Below are 15,039 nucleotides of genomic sequence, written 5' to 3'. Positions count from 1 at the left end.
AGTAAAAACACACCACAGCAATTCTCCTCAAAATGAATATGTATAAAAGAAGAGGGGGGAGGGGGGCTCCAATAGTGCAGGTCAAAAATATATAGGTTTATTAAAACCAATAATACATAAAAAGTGATCACAATAATAAAAGCAATGTGAGGAGCAGATGGCGTGATCCGACGTGTTTCGTCCAAATAGGACATCAATAGGGGCATAGGCCCATGTTCACTGCACACCCTGCACACATGGATAATATGCCACTGCACCTGACGATCCTAAAAGCAGCAAGAAAATGCCCTGTGTGCATGAGGTCTAATGCTGGCCAAGCAATATTGGTAGCAATTTTGTAGCTTTCTATCAGATTTTTGACCAATTGGTCACCACCAAATTCAATAATCTTCTAGTTTCCTGTGTCCATATGAACAAATATGCCTGGAAATTATATTAGGATGCTGATAGAAAAATCCAAAACTGCAGCGTGTGTGGCCAACCTAAGGATTAGAGGAATGGTTCTCGGTGGAGTTAACAAGGTTGTGTTTAGGTTGATGCTTAGAATAAGGGTTAGGTATTTGAGGAAGGGCTTTGGATTGGGTTGAAAATTGGGGTTGGGATTTAGAGTAAAGCCCCGTACACACGATCGGACTTTCCGACAACAAAACCATAGAATTTTGTTTGAAGGTTGTTGGCTTGCATACACACGGTCACACAAATGTTGGCCAACAATTACAAGACGTATGGCGAGCCAATAAAGAGGAAGTCCAATAGTCATGTGATATCTCCATTACGAACGCTAGTTTTACAAGACCGAGCACTTCCGGCTCGTCCTTGATTCCGAGCATGCGTGTTTGTACTTTAGACTTTGGTCCGACAGACTTGTGTACGCACGATCGGAAGTTCCGACAACCCACATTTGTTGGCGGAAAATTTAAGAACATGCTAGCCAAAATTTGTTGGCGTAAAGTCTTACAACAATTGTCTGATGGAGCATACACACGGTCGGACTTACCGCCAACAAGCTCACATCCAACATTTCCTGTCGGAAAATCCGATCATGTGTACGTGGCATAAGTTTAACCTCTTGCCGTCCGCGCTATAGCCAAATGATGGCCACAGCGCAGACCTGAATTTCCGGGAGGCCATCATATGACGGCCTCCCCTTTGCACGCGCCCCCTGCAGGGCGTGCGCTTTGATGACCGAGTCACTGAGACTCGGGTGATCACAGATCCGAGTAAGGGGCCGGCCCCGGCCCCTTACCACGTGATCAGCTGTCAGCCAATGACAGCTGATCACATGATGTAAACAAAAGCTTGGTAATCGTTTCTTTTTTCTCCTCACGCTGACAGCGTGAGGAGAAAAAAAGCTGATCACTGGCTTATCTGCAAGGGACATCGGTCCCGAAGAGGAAGAGGCAATTATGCCTCATCTGTGCCCACCAGTACCTCCTGCCAGTGCCACCTGCCATTGCCACCTGCCAGTTCCCACAGTGCCCACCAGTGTCACCTATCAATGCCCATGAGTGCCACCTATCAATGCTCCCCAGTGCTGCCTATCAGTGTAACCGATCAGTGCCCATTATTGCCAGCCATCAGAGCCCATCACTGCCACCCATCAATGCCCATCACTGCCACCTATCGGTGCCCATCAGTGCCGCCTCATCAGCGTACATCAATGAAGGAGAAAAATCACCTGTTTGCAAAATTTTATAACAAAATATATATAAAAAAAAATTAAATTTGGCATAGGTTTTATAAATACCATCAAAAGAAAGCTCTATTTGTGGGGAAAAAATGATAAAAATTTCATTTGAGTACAGTGTAGCATGACAGCGCAATTGTCATTCAAACTAAATCAGTGCTGAAAGCTGAAAATTGGTCTGGACAGGAGGGGGGGGGGGGGGGTTTAAGTGCCCAGTAAGCAAGTGGTTAAGGATTAGAAGTTGGGTTATGGTTTGATTTGAGATTTTGGGGTTAGGTTGAGATTTAAAGTTACTGTTGGGTTCTGGTCAGCGTTGAAGGTTAAGGATTAGAGGTGGGATTAAGGTTTAGGTTGACAGCAATGTGGTTGGTTTGAGATCTGAGAGAGGGTTACGCGGGTTGGGTTGAGCGTTTGGGTTACCGTTGGGTTTCATTCTATGTGCATGGAGCCAAAAACAAATGTTATCAGGCTATTTTATTTCCAGGCCGAATATGTTTCATTCATACAGAAAACAGTGGATAAAGAACTGGCTACATTATGACTACAAGATGGAGCTGCTGATCATAGTTAAAGTGGAACTACACTGCATTTGAGCACCACACACAAAAAAATCAATTCAATTCATTTTTATTTTCAAAGCAAAGTCCCCCATCCATCTATGTCTCCATGCTTTATTTTGCAGAGAAATCACTTTGAAGAACACACCCCTAGTATTTATAGCCCTGGCCATCTCATGTAAGGGCAAATGATTCACATTGCATGTACTTCCTGAAATCTGTCTGCCCTTAGCTCAGGCATGCAGGCAGGAAGGTGTGCTTAGCTGAGAACCTCTCCACTTCTGCAGTCTCCTGGAATGTATCACATCATTTGCCTAGGCCTGGAAACCAGGAAGTAACTGAAGAAATATAAAATAAAAAGTTTAAACAAGTAAATATGATATACTTTCCTATCTATTTACTGATGCTAGCAGTATAAGGCCTCATGCCCACGGACGTTTTTACAGCCGCTTTTATGAGCCTTTTTTGCAGCTTAAAAACGCCTCTCCATGTTAGCCTATGGCCTCATGCCCCCCATGGCGTTTTTGAGCCGTAAATGGTATAGGCGTTTTTAAGCTGCAAAAAAAAAAACCCAGTACCAGGGAGTTATTACAGCGCTAGAGCTGTAAAAACGGCAAATGCGCAAACACGCCGCATCGCCATTTTTACGCGTTTTTGAGCTCCGGCATTTTTTTTTGGTTTCTGTGGCATTGTGGGTAATTTTATAGCCGAGAGATGTATTTTTCTTAAAAAACGCTACTTAACGCTAATGCGCATAAACGCTAATGCAAAACGCTGTAAAAATCGCGTTTTTAACGCCGCTTTTTCCAGGCGTCTGTACTAGCTTTACAGCTCATTTTTAAAAATGTGGGCATGAGGCCTAAGGGTTCAAAGTAGTCAATGTTGATTAAGAAAGTGAAGTTTTGCTTTAATAAGTATGTGGGTGGCACAGTGGTGTAGTGGGTAGCACTTTCACCTAGCAGTAAAAAAGAGTCGCTGGTTCGAATCCCAACCATGACACCACCTGCCTGTGCCTGCGTGGGTTTCCTCTGGGTACTCCGGTTTCCTCCCACACTCCAAAGACATGCTGGTAGGTTAATTGGATCCTGTCTAAATTGTCCCTAGTATGTGTATGTTGGAATGTGAGTTAAGGGACCTTAGATTGTAAGCTCCTTGAGGGTAGGGAGTGATGTGAATGTACAATGGATGGCGCTATATAAGTACCTGAAAGAAAGAAAGAAATAATAATACATTTCTTATAACAGCTCCATCTATTGGCTATAATGCAGTATTTTCCTGACCCACTGTATGAAAAACATTTAATCTGGAGAGAAAATAGCATCATTTCCAATTTGTATCTGTTGTACAGCAGTGGCCAAAAGTTTTGAGAATGACACAATTATTAATTTTCACAAAGTCTGCTGCTTCAGTGTTTTTAGATCTTTTTGTCAGATGTTACTACCCTGTTTCCCCGAAAATAAGACCTAGCGTGATTGTCGGTGATGGCTGCAAAATAAACCCTACCCCCCAAATAAGCCCTAGTTAAAGTCCTTGTAGGTCTTATGTTCAGGGTAGGGCTTATTTTTGGGTAAACAGAGTAGGGCTTATTTGGGGGGTAGGGCTTATATTGCAGCCATCACTGACAATCACGCTAGGTCTTATTTTCGGGGAAACAGGGTATGGTATGCTGAAGTATAATTACAAGCATTTCATAAGTGTCAAAGGCTTTTATTGGCAATTACATAAGGCTTATGCAAAGAGCCAATATTTGCAGTGTGTAAATACCAGAGTATAGTGCTAGATGCAGTGGTTAATAGGTGAAGGATGCTTAACGGGAAATGTCAGATAAGAATGTTTATGTTACATTTACCGGTATTACAATACTGTTTGCTGATGGGAAATAAAAGCATTACTGGCGATTATAGTCAAAGTCTGTTGATAGAAATGTCCATAAAATAATAATTCTAAGATACCTATCAACATATTTTGTAGAATTCTATACCACGTGAAACTAAATTATTATTATTATTATTATTAATGATTTATATAGCGCCAACAGTTTATGCAGTGCTTTACAATGTAAAGAAGGGACAGCACAATTACAGTACAGTTCAATACAGAAGGGACAGGAGGGCCCTGCTCGTAGAGCTTACATTCTAAAGGGAGGGGGCGGTGGTACAAATGGTAATAGATGAGGGGAATGATTTGATGGGAGTGGCTCAGGGACAGTTGTTAGGTGGGTGTGGGATAGGCTTCCCTGAATAAATGAGTTTTCAGGGACCTCCTAAAGGTGGACAGGTTAGGGGCTGATCGTACATACCGGGGCAGGGAATTCCAGAGGATGGGAGAGGCTCTGGAGAAGTCCTGAAGGCGAGAGTGGGAGGAGGTAACAAGGGAGCTAGAGAGCAGGAGGTCCTGGGAGGAGCAGAGGAGACGATTTGGGGTGATATCTGCAGATGAGGTTGCTGATGTAGTTGGGGGCAATGTTCTGGATTTGGGGTTGTATGTTGTGGTTAGCATTTTGAATTTTATGTGGTGGGGTAGGGGAAGCCAGTGAAGGCAGTGGCGGAACTACCGCCATAACGACCCATGCAAGCGCTATGGGGCCCGCAGCCGAGAGGGGCCCATGGGGAGGATGAGGAATGCATACTGCGGGGGGCAAGCACCACCCGCACGCTTCCCCAGCCAGGGGAAGTGAGGAGAGGAGGAGGCAAGCTGTCTACGAGCAGAGAGCGAGATAGTCCACTGTAATAGCTTTCATTAGAATTTCCTGTTTTCCCGGGGTTCAACGTCACATAGCCCCACCTCTTGGCCCGGCGCCTTTGATGGACAGAACACTGGTCCAATGCGGGACATATGACGTCATCAAAGGCGCCAGGCCAAAAGGTGGGGCTATGTGACGGGGAGCCCCGGGAACATAGGAAATTCAAATGAAAGCTATTACAGCTCTCTGCTCGTACGGACAGCTTGCCTCTTCCTCTCCTCACTTCCCCTGGCTGGGGGGCCGTGCGGGCGGTGCTTGCCTCCCCCCCACACTCTGAGGAAGCCCCACGCTCGCCAACAGCCATTTTAGGGCTGCAGTATGCATTCCTCATCCTCCCCGGTAGTTCCGCCACTGGCTCGCCTCTTCCTCTGCACAGGTGAGGCTGCATTGTGCACGGGTCACGCTGCATTGGGCACAGGTGGGCATAGGCGAGGCTGCATTGGGCACAGGTGGGCACAGGTGAGGCAGTATTGGGCACAGGTGAGGCTGCATTGGGCACAGGTGGGCACAGGTAAGGCTGTATTGGGCACAGGTCACATTGCATTGGGCACAGGTGAGGCAGTATTGGGCACAGGTGAGGCTGCATTGGGCACAGGTGGGCACAGGGGAGGCTGTATTGGGCATGGGTCACGCTGCATTGGGCACAGGTGGGCACAGGTGAGGCTGCATTTTGCACAGGTGGGCATAGGTGAGGCAGTATTGGGCACAGGTGAGGCTGCATTGGGCACAGGTGAGACTGTATTGGGCATGGGCAGGCCACGCTGCATTGGGAACAGGTGAGGCTGCATTGGGCATAGGTGAGGCTGTATTGGGCACTGGACAACGCTGCATTGGGCACAGGCCACACTGCATTGGGCACAAGTGGGCACAGGTGAGGCCATATTGGGCACAGGTGAGGCTGTATTGGGCACGGGCAGGCCATGCTGCATTGGGAACAGGTAGGCCACATTGGGCACTGGTCACTCTGCATTGGGCACAGGTGGAGGATGATTGAAGCGCTAACACCAGGTGTTTGGAGTATCTTTATCTGTTGATTGTTAAACTTTCTGGAATACATATATTGCTGTTGTGGTGTAGGATCTGAGCCTGTTGTCCCTCCATCCCTTCTCTCTCCTTTCTTTCTTTCCTTCTTTCTTTCTTTCTTTCTTTCTTTCTTTCTTTCTTTCTTTCTTTCTTTCTTTCTTTCTTTCTTTCTTTCTTTCTTTCTTTCTTTCTTTCCTTCCTCCCTTCCTCCATCCCTCATTCAGCTCAGACTCGAACCACACCCCCTTTGGGCCACGCCCTTTAAGCCACGCCTTTAAGCTACGCCCGCTATTTCATTTAAGCCCCGCCATTTTTTTGTGGGGGGGCTCATACAACATTTTGCTATGGGGCCCTGTGATTTCTAGTTAGCCCCTGAGTGAAGGGATTGGCAGAGAGGAGCAGCAGTCATGGATCGATTAGTGAGGTGTATTAGTCTAACAGCAGAATTCATAATAGACTGAAGGGGGGATAGCCTGCACAAGGGTAGGCCATTAAGCAGAGAGTTGCAGTAGTCAAGGCGGGAAATAATCAAGGAATGAATAAGTTGCTTTGTGGTGTCATTAGTCAGGAAGGGTCGAATTATGGAGATGTTGCGGAGGTTTAGGCAGCAGGACTTAGCCAGTGATTGGATTACTGTATTATACTTCAGTAGAAAACACGGTGGAGGTTATTTATACTTTCAGCTTTGTCAGCCATTTTTAAAATTTTGACAGCAAAAGATTCCAACTTGTAACCTTTGTTAGACAATAAAATAATCACCTGTGCACCTCTCTGAAACTAGCTTTCATGTGTCACTAGGAGCCCGATCTTCCGGATGCCTCGGCTGCCATTCCATTGAACAGTGAGGCTGCCTCTGATTGGACAGAAGGGTGGCAGTTGGTCGATTTAACCAAGATGACTGAAGTAAACCTAGTTTCAGAGAGGAGCACCACAGAGGGTTTGCTAGTGAACAGCTGGCATCTTGGCGTGTCTACTATTGGGCAAGTTTTTTACTTTTAAACACTGAAAATAGCTAAAAGGTTCATTTTTTTAATGGCCCACACCACCACAAATTCACATTTTAGTTTTGAGCGATTTGTGGTACGATGTGCTAGATTCCTATAGGGTGAAATCTCCCAACCAGAATCCCCAGTCCTGTCCATCTACCATGGGTTTAACAATGTCAAATGATGGTGTCACCCTTCCCCCAATGGATTCTCTATTAAATGTAATAACCAAATAACTGGGGAGTCATGGTTGGATATCACAAAGCCTCGCTCTTAGCAGGGGTAGTGGACTGGTGTGTGCTTCAAAAGAAGAAGCCATGGTGTCATATGGAACAAGCAACGATTGCCCTACCCTTGGAGGGGCTGGTATGGCTTTCGGATTCAGACATACCACAGGCCGCGAGGAGACATCCAACGGTGGGTGCTACTTTACGATCCACTAAAAAGATCTTTTAAAAAACTGCGATATCGCCTTATCCCAGCCCTATGATTTCAATTTTGTGTACACCATTTCAGCCAGGCCTAACGGACTTGAGCTTTAATGACTTACTGCGACGGGGATTTAGTAGGCTTATGCATTTCTCAGTAGACAATCGTGTGATCCCAAGCAGGGCCGATCCTACCCAGGGTGCAAAGGGTGCTTCGCACCCAGGCGCCTGCAGAGGTGGGGGCGCCGAAGAGCCAGACTTCTTCCCTCCCTCCTTCTCTTCTTGTGAGTGTCCATCCAGAACTCCAGTGTGAGCATAGGGCAGCCCGTCCAGCCTGGCAGTGCTCGGGGGAGGGACGCTCCTCTTCCTGACACGAGGGTTCTAGTCAGTGGCTGCTGATGTGCAGGAATAAATTCCTCACACTGGGATCCCGCACTGTCTTTACCAACTCCAGTTGGAATGCCTCCCCCTCCCATCTCTATCTCGGGCTGCACGGAGAGAGAACTGAGGTGAGTCAGTGTGCTGTGTGTAGGAATGGCATCCCCTGGAAACCTTTAGATGTGCTCTGGGCTGCCCCTGCTAGGAGATGTTTTATGGTATGATAGATTACATAGGATACACAGCCCCTGTCCCTTCCTGCACCTCAGTAGTTCAATTACAGATGTGTTGTTTAATGAGATGTACTAAGAGGCCTTTCACACTGACAGTGCGGGGGCATCGGCGGTAATGCGCTGCTACTTTTAGTGGCGCTTTACCGTCGCTGTAGAGGTACATTTAACCCCCACTAAAGGGTTCAAAGGCACAACTGCGGAGGCGCTTTGCAGGCACTGCCCATTGGATAAGGGTGCTTTGCAGCTGCAGAGATCAGGAAATGTCTCACTGCTTGTGATTAGCGCAGCGCATTGCCAACTTCCTGGCGGGCTCGGCACGTGCAGCTTGCGAACACGCCGGAGCTCATCCTTAGTCTGCAGTCTCTGACCATCTCCTGTACTATGTATGCGGTCTCTGACCATCTCCTGTACTATGTCTGCAGTCTCTGACCATCTCCTGTACTATGTCTGCAGTCTCTGACCATCTCCTGTACTATGTCTGCAGTCTCTGCCCAGCTCCTGTACTATGTCTGTAGTCTCTGACCAGGTCCTGTACTATGTCTGTAGTCTCTGACCAGCTCCTGTACTATGTCTGCAGTCTCTGACCAGCTCCTGTACTATGTATGCGGTCTCTGACCAGCTCCTGTACTATGTCTGCAGTCTCTGACCATCTCCTGTACTATGTCTGCAGTCTCTGACCATCTCCTGTACTATGTCTGCAGTCTCTGCCCAGCTCCTGTACTATGTCTGTAGTCTCTGACCAGGTCCTGTACTATGTCTGTAGTCTCTGACCAGCTCCTGTACTATGTCTGCAGTCTCTGACCATCTCCTGTACTATGTCTGCAGTCTCTGACCATCTCCTGTACTATGTCTGCAGTCTCTGACCAGCTCCTGTACTATGTCTGTAGTCTCTGACCAGGTCCTGTACTATGTCTGTAGTCTCTGACCAGGTCCTGTACTATGTCTGCAGTCTCTGACCATCTCCTGTACTATGTCTGCAGTCTCTGACCATCTCCTGTACTATGGCTGCAGTCTCTGACCATCTCCTGTACTATGGCTACAGTCTCTGACCCTCTCCTGTACTATGTCTGTAGTCTCTAACCCTCTCCTGTACTATGTCTGCAGTCTCTGACCATCTCCTGTACTATGGCTGCAGTCTCTGACCATCTCCTGTACTATGGCTGCAGTCTCTGACCCTCTCCTGTACTATGTCTGCAGTCTCTGACCCTCTCCTGTACTATGTCTGCAGTCTCTGACCCTCTCCTGTACTATGTCTGCAGTCTCTGACCCTCTCCTGTACTATGTCTGCAGTCTCTGACCATCTCCTGTACTATGGCTGCAGTCTCTGACCATCTCCTGTACCATGTCTGCAGTCTCTGACCATCTCCTGTACCATGTCTATAGTCTCTGACCATCTCCTGTACTATGTATGCAGTCTCTGACATCTAGTGCACTATGTCTGCAGTCTCTGACCATCTCCTGTACCATGTCTGCAGTCTCTGACCATCTCCTGTACCATGTCTGCAGTCTCTGACCATCTCCTGTACTATGTATGCGGTCTCTGATCATCTAGTGTACTATGTCTGCAGTCTCTGACCATCTCCTGTACTATGTCTGCAGTCTCTGATCATCTCCTGTATCATGTCTGTAGTATTTCTGGGGGCTCTTTCTAACAGACTCTCTAACAGAAGCTCTCTCTGTCTCCATCAGAGAGGCCCCCCTCCAGGTCCCAATAAAGTACTCTTGCTTCTCTTCCTGTATTTTGTTTATTGTACCTGTAAGGATCCCAGTTTAATGAAGACTTCGTGGTGGAGCATCTCCGTGGTTGAGTCGTTGCCATAGAAATATTTGTAAAGGGGAGGAGTTACTAAAATGACCACGCCCATGTGGGGGCGCCAGAAATATTTCTGCACCCAGGCGCCTGTGACCCTAGGATCGGCCCTGATCCCAAGTAGGGGGATTGAACGGGAGTTCTCATTGGATCTAGATTTATTTAGTCGGACACAGCTTAATGCTTTTCTTCGTTCAATGCCATCACTACTTACTCTACTTACTGTTACGCATGCCATCTATGTTTGAGCAAGTATGCGTAACTGGGGAACCACTGAGACACTCTCTATCATTTCTTTATGCCTTGCTGATTGATTTGGAAGCGCCACAAGAAAGGGATCTGGGGGTTACATTCTCTCAGGTCCAGAAAAATAGGATCTTATTGTTCACCCACAAGGCGTCATTGGCAAATAGGTACCAAGAAGGAGGGTATAAAATCCTTACCAGATGGTACAGAACACCGGCAGCACTGCATCGGATATTCCCACAGGTATCAAATGTTTGTTGGCGATACCAGAAGTCTGAGGGCACTATATTACATATATTCTGGGAATGTCCAGGGCTAAAAGAGTTCTGGACGATGGTTTCTGAAACTTTTTTTTATTACATGACATTCCTTTATCCATTGAAAAATATAAAAACTCTCTCTTAACCACATGCCGACCCACGCCCCCTGCTCGCTCCCCGAGCCGATGCGAGTGCCCGGCGGTCTCGATCACTGCCGGGCTCCCGCAATCACGGGGGGCACACGGAGAACCCAGAACTGTGTGTGTAAACACAGTTTCCGGTTCTCTGAGCAGAGAACTGACAGATTGTCTGTTCATACACAGTATGAATAGCGATCTGTTAGTTTCCCTGCACAGTCCCATCCCCCTTCAGTTAGAACATGTACTAGGACACACATTAACCCCTTCACTGCCAGTGACATTTTACAGTAATCAGTGCATTTTTTTAATCGCTGTATTAATGCCAATGGTCCCAAAAATGTGTCAAAATTGTCCGTTGTGTCCTCCACAATGTCGCAGTCATGATAAAAATTGCTGATCGCCGCCATTACTAGTAAAATAAAAAATTATTAATAAAAATGCCATAAAACTATCCCCTATTTTGTAGACTCTATAACTTTTGCGCAAACCAATCAATATACGCTTATTGCGATTTTTTTTTTTTTACCAAAAATATGTAGAAGAATACGTATCGGCCTAAACTGAGGAAAAAAAACATTTTTTATATATTTTTTGGGGATATTTATTTTAGCAAAAAGTAAAAAATAATGCGTTTTTTTCAAAATTGTCGCTCTTTTTTTGTTTATCGCACAAAAAATAAAAACCGCAGAGGTGATCAAATACCACCACAAGAAAGCTCTGTTTGTGGGAAAGAAAGGACGCCAATTTTGTTTGGGAGCCACGTCGCACGACCGCGCAATTGTCAGTTAAAGCGACGCAGTGCCGAATCACAAAAAGTGCTCTGGTCTTTGGCCAGCCAAATGATTTTTGATGATAACCAGGGCTCTTCTTGGTTAAGGAAAATACAACAAAAGTAGAAATTGGGCTATGTCTTATTAGATTACGATGATGGTTGAATAACTATGATATAGTTTAAAGATAATATAAACTCGGAATATTAATAACAGTAATTTGTACTTGCCAAGAGAATGACGGGTAAAATAGAGGTTGTGTTATATAGATGAGATATATGCAGGGGATTGATTCAGCTCTCAAGTGGTACCCATTTAATGTTCAACTCCAGGATCTAGACAAAATCTACGCTTGTAGTGTAGGAGTGAATGAGTAAGATGGAATGCTTACCCCATTGCTTGCTTCATCAGGGTCCCTCCTGAGGTCCCACTAATCCTGCTAAGCCTCCTCTCTAAGGCTTTCTTGGCCATGGACTCCTGCCTCCTTCATGTTAAATACAAGGTTAGTAGCCCTTTATTGTACGTGATGACTCTGAGGGACCTCCCGCAGCCCTGAGTACAAGAGGAAGAAGAGCCCCAGAGCTGAGCAAAGCAGGGGTAAGAAAAGTAATACATCCTCTGCAGCCCCCCCCCCCAAACCTAATGAGTGTAACACCCTCTTAGATAGGTAGGTTGTTACATTTGTGTGTTTACATTTTGTTTTTGGCTCCTCTGCAATCAGTGGAGCAGTTTGTGATTGCTTTGGGTTGTTCTGGACTTCACTGGATGCAGTTTTGATTAGTTCCCCATTTCTTCTGGTGGATTCTAGAATGTAGTAGGCAGGAAAAAGCAAATCGGCAGCCTGAATATTTACGTTATCTCAGCCAATTCCTCTGGGAGGGTGCCTACTAGATGGCTGGGGAGTACATAAATAGTCTGGGGTCTGGGGCAGCCCTGTTCTTTTCCAGGAGGAGAAGTTCCCAGCCTGAAGGGCTGCTGTCCTTCTAGGCATCACAGCTGATTTTCTACCTGTCCTTATCGGGGTCCCAGCTATGCTAGAGCTGGGGGACCTATTTTATCAAGAATCTCTGGAACTAATCAAGGGATTTGACCTGGAGTCTGGTCTGGAGGGCTCATGGGTGTATGTCTGGCTGATATTGGAAGGAGGCATCCAAGTATCCAAGGACATTGAGAGTACAGACTCGAGTCTAGGATCCTGGTGACTGTTTGCTGTTACTATCCCTTGTGCATCGGTGCTAATTCTTGCTTAACTAGGGCAATCCTTATAGTATCTCAGAGTTGCTCATTGCCTTAGCTGCAACTGGGGACTGGGCTAAGAAGCTTTGACAAAGTTGAGAGTGTCCTCTTATTGCTGAACAGTGTTACTGGAGTATCCCACAGCTCCCTTTGCCCCATTCAATTTTTTTCAACAACAAATCTCAAAAAGACAAACCCCTAGACCGTTCACTGAGCCAGAAAAAGTGATTGTTGCTGTGTACCTGGCTGCTGTTTCACTAACCTGGGAAAAGAACCTGGGGCTAATCAGCAGGCCCTTTTGGAGGCGAGCACTACATGTGGGGGCCCGTCTGGGCTTTCTCTTTAGTGTATGCAGCCATTGCTATCAGCAACCAATGAGAGGATTGGAGTTTGGCATGTTCTGTGGACGTTCTAGTGTATGTGGATACAAGAGAGGATTTATGCAATAGTGTGTTATAGGGGCAAGGTTATTCTGTTAGATAGAACAGCTGCCAGGCGGGTGCATTTTCTAGTGGACTGTAAAGAGTTTGGGTGGGTGGAGCGAGAGAGGCTCTGGCGTCAAAGAGACTGGAGGCGGAGTTCAGAGCTGCACAGGTAGAGTGCAGACATGGGAGAAGGAGCGTTCAGCGTGTGGGCAACACGTGAGAGCACCAAGATGGCGGCACACATCTGATTTTTTGGTTACCAGATCATGACAACTACCCAGAGTGATACTGCTCGGAGGTATCCAGACTGGCTGGCGGTGCTGCAGGAGGAGTGGCTCACTGATACAGGAGTGCACTTGGCACACAAAGAGTGCTTGGCCCTATGTACCACAAAGGGGTCTGAGCACATTGCAATAGTCTGCGGGCAGTGCAGATAGGTAACCGCTAAAATAGAGGCATGGAATTGCTGTGATCACTGTGGAGAAGCACTGCTAGATCTACCACCAAATGTACTAAGAGTTAATTGGGACAGCAGTTTCTGCACTGAAATGGCAGAACTGTCTGGACAAGCTGCAGCAGGACAAGAGGCTGTCAGCAAATCTATCAGCGCTTAGCGCGGGTAAGGCCGAGTTGTCTTTAGGGCCAGGACAGAAGACAGCCAGCTATACCTCTGGTCAGGGGCATAGATTTGCTCTAGGGAAGGAGACACAACGTCTAGCACTATATGGGAGAAGCCCATATAGAGATAGAGCACCTGGGAAGCCAGATGCTGCGATGGCACCAGGTGAGCCTCAGGGGGAAGAGAATGAGAAGGGGACAGACCTGGGGTCACCCAAGTTTGGGGATGGATTTGAATTGCTAGAGGAGGAGGATTGGGATCCCTCAGGAGAGTCTGAACAGGAATGGGACGAGGGGGTGCCCTAACTGAAGAGTGTCCAGTACCAAAAGTGACTGAAAGGGTGATTGACCCTGAGTCTGCAGAGGAAAAAGGAATCAGTTACACAGCTACTGGAGTGTGCCCCAGGGCTACAGTTAGAAACGTGTAGCCAGGAGCTGGCTGATATGGCCTGCTTGTCAGGAGACACTCTGCAGCATTGCTACAGTTATGCCGCGTACACACGGTCGGACTTTCTGGCATACTTGGTCCGGCGGACCAGAGTGTGCCGGACAATCCGCCCGTGTGTAGGCGGACCTAGATTTGAAACATGTTTTAAATCTTTCCGTCGGACTCAGTTTCGGGCGGAAAGTCCGCTCGTCTGTGTGCTGGTCCGACGGAAAGCCCGCTCGTGTGTATGCTGGTCCAACGGACCAGATACGACACGAGGGCAGGGTATTGCATTTCGCGCTCGCTGCAATAGGAAAAACACATTTTCCTATTGCGGTATTGTGGCGAGCACGGGGCATACCAGGCCCTTAGGTCTGGTATGGATTATAAAGGGGAACCCCCCTATGCCAAAAAAACGGCGTGGGGTCCCCCCTAAAATCCATACCAGACCCCGATCCGAGCATGCAGCCTGGCCGGTCAGGAAAGGGGGTGGGGACGAGCGAGCGCCCCCCCCTCCTGAACCGTACCAGGCCGCATGCCCTCAACATGGGGGGTGGATGCTTTGGGGGAGGGGGGCGCCCCCACGATGTCAGCGACACCGACTCATAAAGGCATGGATATCCAAAGAATAAAAAATTAGGTGATTGGCGCTACCCTATAGCCACTGAGTAAATACAAAAAGGTTATGAAAAATATGCAGGTGCTAGGCTTGTGAACCAACTGGGCGGCACAGTGGTGTAGTGGGTAGCAGTCTCACCTAGCAGTAAAAAGGGTCGCTGGTTCAAATCCCAACCACGACACTACCTGCCTGGAGTTTGCATGTTCTCCCTGTGCCTGCGTGGGTATCCTCCGGTTTCCTCCCACACTCCAAAGACATGCTGGTAGGTTAATTTGGCTTCTGTCCAAAAATTGGCCCTAGTATATGAATATGAGTTGTGGACCTTGGATTGTGGGCTCCTTGAGAGTAGGGACTGATGTGAGTGTGTACTCACTCAGGTTGGACTGGTGTCTTTATTCAACCTTACTAACTGTGTATATATATATATATATATATATATATATGTGTCCCACT

The 15,039-nt window shown here is 47.1% G+C and overlaps 1 long non-coding RNA gene across 1 annotated transcript in view; it reads left to right on the top strand.

The window, feature by feature from the left end:
- Window positions 1-15,039, top strand: part of LOC141147578 (uncharacterized) — a 108,772-nt gene that overhangs the window by 67,652 nt on the left and 26,081 nt on the right. The window lies entirely within an intron of this gene.

This window comes from Aquarana catesbeiana, linkage group LG06 (assembly GCF_042186555.1).
Source record: "Aquarana catesbeiana isolate 2022-GZ linkage group LG06, ASM4218655v1, whole genome shotgun sequence".
Classification (NCBI taxonomy): Eukaryota; Metazoa; Chordata; class Amphibia; order Anura; family Ranidae; genus Aquarana; species Aquarana catesbeiana.
Note: the sequence above shows the minus strand (reverse complement) of the source record. Positions and strands in the feature narration are given on the sequence as shown.